The sequence below is a fragment of the Nicotiana attenuata genome, unplaced genomic scaffold (assembly GCF_001879085.1).
Source record: "Nicotiana attenuata strain UT unplaced genomic scaffold, NIATTr2, whole genome shotgun sequence".
Classification (NCBI taxonomy): Eukaryota; Viridiplantae; Streptophyta; class Magnoliopsida; order Solanales; family Solanaceae; genus Nicotiana; species Nicotiana attenuata.
The window spans coordinates 77841-86580 of NW_017670455.1; positions in this window are offsets into that span (position 1 = coordinate 77841).

Consider the following 8740-nt stretch of genomic DNA (forward strand, 5'->3'; position numbering starts at 1 on the left):
AGGATTTAGACAGCGAGAAGGTCTTGACTATTTTGACACATACTCGCCGGTAACAAGAATTACATCCATTCGGATGCTAATAGCGTTAGCCGCCTTGTATGGTCTTCAAATACATCAAATGGATGTAAAAACAGCCTTCTTAAATGGTGATCTAGAGGAAGAAATTTACATGAACCAACCCGAAGGGTCTGTGGTTCCGGGAAAAGAAAAGAAGGTGTATCGACTTGTTAAGTCTCTTTATGGACTAAAACAAGCACCCAAGCAATGGCATGCGAAATTTGACCAAACAATGTTGTCAAATGGCTTTAAGATTAATGAATGTGATAAATGTGTTTACATTAAGAACATTCCAAATCATATAGTCATTGTTTGCTTATATGTTGATGATATGCTAATAATGAGCAAAGATATTGCTGACATTCAAGATACTAAGCGTATGCTTGCTAGTAAGTTTGATATGAAAGACTTAGGAGTTGCCGATGTAATTCTAGGAATTAAAATCCAGAGGACTCCTCAGGGTCTAGCTTTGTCTCAATCACATTACATGAAAATGGTACTTGAAAAATTCAAACACTTGGAATTTAGAAGTGCAAGAACTCCAATTGACTTAAATCATCATCTTATAAAGAATAAAGGTGAAAGTATGTCTCAATTGGAGTATGCTCGTGTGTTGGGAAGCTTAATGTACATCATGAACTTTACACGACCTGATATAGCTTGTGCAATAAGTAAACTTAGTCGATTCACAAGTAATCCAAACAAACATCACTGAGTGGCAATGAAACGAGTTCTGGGATATTTGGAATATACCCAAGACTACGCTTTGCACTACAATAAATATCCTGCGGTTATCGAAGGATATAGTGATGCAAATTGGATAACCGGCTCAACAGAAACAAAGTCCACAAGTGGATATATTTTTACCGTTGGTGGAGGAGCAGTATCTTGGAAGTCTTCCAAATAAACGTGCATCGCTCGCTCTACAATGGAATCAGAGTTTATAGCTTTGGATAAAGCCGGTGAAGAAGCTGAATGGCTTCGAAATTTCTTAGAAGACATTCCGTTCTGGCCAAAACCTTTGGCTCCTATTTGCATACATTGCGATAGTGAGGCTGCAATAGGACGGGCAGGGAGCGTTATGTATAACGAAAAGTCTCGTCATATACGACGAAGACATAACACCGTTAGACAACTACTTTCTAGTGGAATTATCACTATTGATTATGTAAGATCAAAGGATAATATGGCGGATCCGCTTACAAAAGGCTTAACTAGAGAGGGAGTTGAGAAATCATCTAAGGGAATGGGACTATGGCCGAGGACAAGTCAACATGGCGGTAACTCTACCTAGAATTTTGGATGTTCCGAGATCTAGGTTAAAGAAGCTCAAACAAAGTTGTGATTGACCGGTTCAACATTGTCAAAGTAAAATCTTTGGTCCCTTCTCGTGATGAAGACAATGTTCAGTAACAAGGATAGAACCTTACACGTTCTTTAATGATTACCTAAGTTTGATGTGGTATTTATCAAATAGTGTCAATCTAAAGGATTACACGTTTAGGAATCACCTATGTAAGTGTGAAGTGGAAGCCACTTCAATGAGAATTTTGTAAGGCCAATTCTCTACACACTTATGAAACCAGGCGGTGTTCATGGCTGAAACGAACACAACAATGAGAACCAAAAGATGGTTAAGGGTTGGTTGTGTGACATATGGTTGTCTAGGTATACACTAAAGTTCGACGGTTCAAAGATATCAAATCTACCGATTGACCGAGTATATCCGACATATGTTCACTACGGAAAGTTCAAAGGGAAACCTACTTATCCAGATGCGATTAATCCTTACTTGCAAATCACACAGCTTTCATCTATGATCATTCTTGTTACAACTATTCCCATTCATGTGGGGGATTGTTGGACTTTAAAGGCATTGGGCTTCAAAGACTTTAAGCATTGGGCTTTAAAGTCTAAGAGTGTGAATTGGAAATGGTGGGAAATAAAATGGAGGGAAATGAAAATTTGAATAAAGTGAGCTTTTGACTTGCACTTTGTCCCTCATTGGTGAGGGACAACTACATTTGTGTGCTTATATATAGAATCACTTCTTAAAGCTCTTAAAAGGAGTTGAAGAGAATGAACCCTCGCGTCGTCGTCGCTCGCTCGGCTCGGCTTCGGCTTCGGATTTGGATTTGTCAATCGATCGATAAGATTATGTTTGGACAAAATTTATTTAATTAATTATTTAATAATTAATTAAATGCCAGATCACTGCTGAAGATTCAGAAGGATAGTCTGGTCGCGGTCCTGGCGTAACCGCAGTAGGACCGTGCCAGAACACTGCTGCAGATTCAGAAGGTTAGTTTGGCCGTGGTCCTGGCGTAACCGCGGCAGGACGCGTAAACTTCTGAACAGACACCTTTTCCAGAACAAACATCACACCTCTTCCAATAATTGCCTATAAATTCTAAGGCATGGCTTCGTTTTTAACACACCAAAAATATTACAGAACTTCCTTCTTTCTGAAAATACTGCATTCTAATTCGCAGTCTCTCTCTCTCAAATTCGTAAGTGTGATTTTGCTCCGTTCTTTGAGTTCGTTGGTATCCTGCAGTTTGTATTGCCACTGTTGCAGGAAGGTTTATTCCGTTTCATCATGGGAGGATTTAATCCATTACCTTAGCAACTTGTGAGGGGGTTAAAATTCCTTAAGGACGCACAAGCAAATTGTGGACTCGGAATATTTCTTATTCTTTACTGTTTTCCAGTTTCTTTTATTCTTCTAACAGTTTTTTGATTTTGTTACGACAAGTAAGAGCTACGGAATAGGCGCATTCATGATATGTGGTAGGAGAAGGAAATTGTTCAACATTTGCTTTTAAGGAAGTGAGTTACTCTAGCTAGGAATAGAGACATATGACGTGTCATCACAAACCATAAAAGGAGACGAAGACTGGATCAGTAGATTCTCTATGAAGCAACATCTTACAACTAACATGGACGCCAAATTATTAGCCCTACTCAAAAGACAACCATTAAAAAGGATAAATTAAGCTACATATTATTACTATAACAATAACAGCAACAAGAAGAAACTCAGTGTAATCTAACAAGTAAGATTTGGGAAGAGTAGTGTGTACGCAGACCTTACCTCTACCTTGAGAAGGTAGAAAAGCTATTTTCGATAGGTTCTCGGCTCAAAAAAGGGTGAAAAAAGAAGCAGTGGCAACAGGTGACGAGTGCGAAAAACATAAGAAAATTTATGCTCGCTAGTCACATATAGTATAGTAAAATTATCGTCTCCACAAGGATTGAATTTAAACAATATTCAAATAAATTATAGTTTATTTCTATTCAGAACGATTGACACTTTGATTTGAGGTAATTACTAACTACACTTAACAACTAAATTAAGACTACAATTAGATAGATTGGATCACATAGAGTGAGAAAGTTTAGAACAGATTGTAAGCAATATGAGAAATAAGGGTAGCAACCGGATAGATGTAAGATAGTTATTCAAAATCTAACTCTGTTTAAATTCACTTCTAATGTTCTAATGATTCTCACGAATCACTAGATGATTAGTTTAAATGTAAGGTTAAGATTCCCCTCTCGATTAAATCTGAACTCTACAAAGTAAACTAATGTGAAACACTGTGAAGATAAGAGCACATTAATGGACAAGTCGTTACTAAAACATCTCTTGAATATTCTCCTAATTTTGTTTTATCAACAACTCAACAAGCTCTTTCGATTACTTAAAAGAATTACTGAATTAAACCAACCAAAAGAATGCACAATTAATCACCAAAATGTTCCCCTTTTGATGAAATAAACCGATGAATATAGTTGCAATCAATTCAAAGCTCCATAACGTATTCAAGCAATTAAACTAGAGTTGAATCCACAAATAGCAATAAAAATGCCATATCCGTCAAACCCTACAGTAAACTACTCCATAACAATGAAAAAAGTCATCTAAAAAAGGTTCAAAGACATAGGCAATATCGATGTTAATGATTTGTAAATACAAACTTCTAGATTGCACCGATTGTTGGTTAAAATATTGATAAATTCTTATATTTCTTTGCCTTATGGGCTCTTCAATCCCTTTGTAGATCCAAAGTCCTATAAAAATTATATTTTTGGTGTATTTACACCATATAGGAGCAGGTCCAGAAAAATTACCCTTTTTAAGCCGAAGTGAAAAATTTGGACAACAAAAATACACCGGCGCAACGCACCATGAGCTGCGCCTATGGGACTTTTCAGATACCCAACTTTTGTCAGGCAGGCCACCAATTGCACTGTCGCGCCGCACGGGCGCGGCGCGGTAGTATAATTTTTCTTGCTTCAATTTTTTCTTCTATTTTTTGACGTCCAGACTTGGTCCTCAAACCCCCGAATAAAATTACGATTTAATTTCTTGGGCTTTTACACTAACTTTAAAGTTCCAAATCATCCATTTGTGCTCTAAAATTGCTTCTCAACCCGAAATCACGGCTTACACTTTGTATAACACATAATAAATACAAAATGCTAGCAATTAGGCTCAAACACGAATAAAGTGTAGTAATTAGAGTATGAAATATAGCTAAAAATATTAGTTCCTAGCCCACCATCAACAGATAATAACATCAACAAGATAACAATAAAACTGAGGTGAAAGAAACAATAGGCAGTTATAGAAATCCAAAAAAAAATAAAAAAGTACAAGATTAACACTAGTACTACTAGTATGGACAAGGAAAACGCACGATTGCCTACTAATATTCTATCCTAGTTTTCGACATCCATATCCTTCTATCAAGGTCATGTCCTCGGTAAGCTAAAGCAGCGTCATGTCCTGCCTAATCACCTCTCCTAATACTTTGTTGGCCCACCTCTACTCTTCTTGGACCCACCAAGGCCAAACTTTCACACCTTCTTACTAGTGCATTTGTGGCTCTCCTTTTCACATACCCAAACCATCTAAACCCTACTTTCTGCATTTTATCCTCCACGGGGGTCACACCCACCTTGTCCCGAATAAGTTATATCTTATTGATTTGATATATATTAGTTTCTTCATGTTAGTTTGTATGATATAGTTTGACCACTGTGAAGTTTAAGGAACTTATTTTTAATTTGCGATCTTAAATGTGTCATGTTATTTTTGTGTGATTATAAGATTTTTAAAATATGAGATCTCAAACATATAAATTTTGTGTACATAAAAACTTATTATTAAGTATATAATAAAAAACTCAAACTGAATTATCTTAAAATTTAAATTATAAAAATATTATTTTTATAAACGAACTACCAAAAAAATGATGTCATTCTTTGGAATGAATGGAGTATTTTTCTTGTGTGAGACTAAGGGTGTTAAACGGGTCGGGGCAGCCCACTGACAACCCCGTTCGACCTGATTTAGCCCGGATCAGTCAGATACGGTAAGGGATGGGATGGGTTGGATAGGGTAGGAGGTTGTGCCGGACGAGGTCAGACTATTTTTGGCTACCAATGCACCGAAATTTGGCTAGCCCGGTAACACGTTCACGGGTTTTTACCAGGTTCCAGCCCGATATCCGATGGCAATACTTTTTTTACCGTTTCCAACGGTCAAAATAAAAAATGACCGTTGGACAACGTTCATTTTTGTACTTTTAGCCATTTTGGCCTACCCCTTAATAAAATAGCTCCCCCACCCCTAATAATTAATAAATTATATTTTTAGCTTTTTGAAAACTATAAATAGCCCACATCTTCTTCATTTTTTCTCACAACTTACTCTCTTCTTCTACTGTAATTCTCTCTCAATTTTCTATTGATTTTTGAATTGCTTATTGCTCTCAGTTCTCAAATTTTAATTAAAATTTTCAAGTTTTATCAATTATTCACGGTAGCCACTACAAAATTATAATTATCAAGTGAAGTGTGGTTATCATTTTTATTAGGTTCAAGTTAAATCATACCTCGTGCTTCTAGAGTGCGCTTTGAGAACACTTTGAGGTTGTACAAGAAAATAAAGAAGTTCACAAAGTAGAGTGCAAGAACCGTGGTCGGGTCTTAAATGTTTGTCGAAAGTGGGAGGGCACAACTGTTTTAAGGAGGCATATCAAGGGTTGTCTTGAGAGTCCTCCATGAATTCATATTTAAGTTGATTTGAGACAATTTATGTTATTATGAATTTATTAGACTTATTTAATTTTAATATATTAGTTTATTAGACATGTTAATTTGAAGTATTATTATGCAATGAAAATATGAAACGAAAGCCTTTGAAGTTTGATCCTTAATATCAATTTTCAAATTCAAAAATTTAAATTTCAAATTTAAAACTTTAAACTTTAATTTTGTGCCTTAAAATAGTCCAAAAGTAAACCACCCCCTTGGACTGCTACGAAAAACACCATCGGATTTCAAAGTAGCACGATCTAATTCAAAAATTTCACCCAATTGAGCACGTCTAGCATATTTTTTCACAGTAGCAGGATCACTATAACTGACGCCGTTGAGTTCACCGCCGTAGAACTCAACAGTTACACCTACTTGTTCAACACTATACTTCGATTCTGCCCTTCTAAAAGGAACATCGGCTCTAACAATTCCATCGCCATCTACCAAAACGACCGGAAATGTTTCAAAAAAAGTAGGCATACGACGTACAAAAAGTTCACGCCCNTTTTTTTTTTTTTTTTTTTTTTTTGTGGTTCATAATATTTGATCTTTTTTAAATATGAAGAAGGAATTAACTTATTTTTTCATAAGTTGTTCTTGAATTAAAAGATCCAAGGAATATTTATTATATTTTAATAAATAAATTAAGGTTAATATGATAAATTTTATTATTAATTAATATTAAAATTTGAATTACTCGATATATGTGAAACCAACAAAAAATTCAATTAAAGAGGACAGGAAGAAGTAAGCTTTGGCAGCACAACAAAGTAGATGAGAGATACACCATCTGGGAAGCTTCTCGAAGTGAGCATGTGATACTTTTGTTGCATTGGGAATACTTAATTGTAATTTACAGCTATGGTGGTAAAATGGGACAGAAGAAGCAACCACTACATGTCCTTCCTTGACCGACGAAGTTGACGCTTGTTCTTCCCCCACATTGAACATGTCCCCCGGTTATTGGCTGTTTCACGCAATTGGCCATATGCATTAGTGGGTCCCAACCAAAACCTGTAATTCAACTCACCAAAAAAGCATCTCATGTATGGCAAGGGTGTTACTCGGTTGATAAGGTATGATATTCAGAAAATTAGATTGGATATTTTTGGTATTCGATATTTTAAATTGCTATATCAATATTATATTTATTTTTGTTCCTTTTGGTTTTGGTTTATTCGGTATGGTAATTTCGATTTGATCGACTTGAATATTAACTAGTGCATAGAATCATAGACAGTAAGCTTAATTAAAGTGCTCACAAACAAAAATACATAAACGTTCTAAGCTTACATGAATGTCGACAAAATCTTTGTCCAAAATTAACAAGTATTAACTCATAGAAAGAAAAAAGGTACATAAAAGAATAAATTTGAATATTGAAAATGCCTTTTACTTACCTAAAGATAATTGCTGAACTAGAGAATACAACAAAGACTAATCTAATAGAAACATCGATACGCTAGTAAAAAATACCCTAAAATCATAAAAATACTACCTTAACCTGCTTGGCAATTTGAAGAATAAGAGTCGCAACCTAACTTGTTCCTCTACTTTCCTAAAGAAATATATGGGTTTTACTGTTAGCCTCGACATGAATGCATAAGAAAAAGTATTACGTAACTTAGTATGTTATAATTAATGACACTCTGTAATATGTAATTTAATATATATTTCGGTGTGGTATCGACATTTCGGTATTAATTTTTTAAATATCAAATATCATACCTAATATCAATTATTTTAAAATTTTAAATTAAATACCATACCAAATCCCAAAATAAAGAATATTAAATACCAAAATTTTCGATTTTAATATGGTAATTCGATATTTGACAAATTATGCAGAGTCCTGTGTATGGGCAATCGAATAGTCGCCTCATTGGCAATTTTGGCACACTGTGCGTTGAATCATTGTTGCTTTGCTCTATTTCCTCCTCATTCCAACTTTCCCTACCTAACGCTTGCCTTTCACGTGCAGGTAAAAAGGGTACCGTCACCTTCTTTCAAATTTCAAATACTCCCTACTTTATTTATATGTTTAATTGAACATGAAATCTAATTTCTTTTTAAAGATTTATCATCTTAAATAATTCATTATATTTTTGTGATCATAAAAGTATGTAATTAAACATAAAATTAAACAAGTGCAATTTTTTAAAACAAACAAAAAGAGTACCGGTAAAGCTAAGTACTGTTTCTTTCTAAAAATTGTTTTAGCAAATAATTACTAAATCATAAATGTATAATAAATGCGAGAATGACAAGGGCTATATTGTAAAGGAATCGTCACCCAACGATTGTGTGATTGGGTGTTTCCTTTCTCCTACGACGTGAAAAGGTAAGTAGTCAATCTGAGTTATGGGATCTTGAGATTTATAATAAAGATTGAACAACATGTGCTTGAATAAAGTGAATAAGACAACTCTTTCGTATATTCTTCTCTCAACTTTACAACATGTCTCAGTTCTCAAAAAGGACAGATCCCCCTTTGTTCCCGTAAAAATTGCACGAGACGCCCTATTTGGTCGCCCCCATTTAACCTATACCTATTTTTTTAAAAACTTTTAACTTG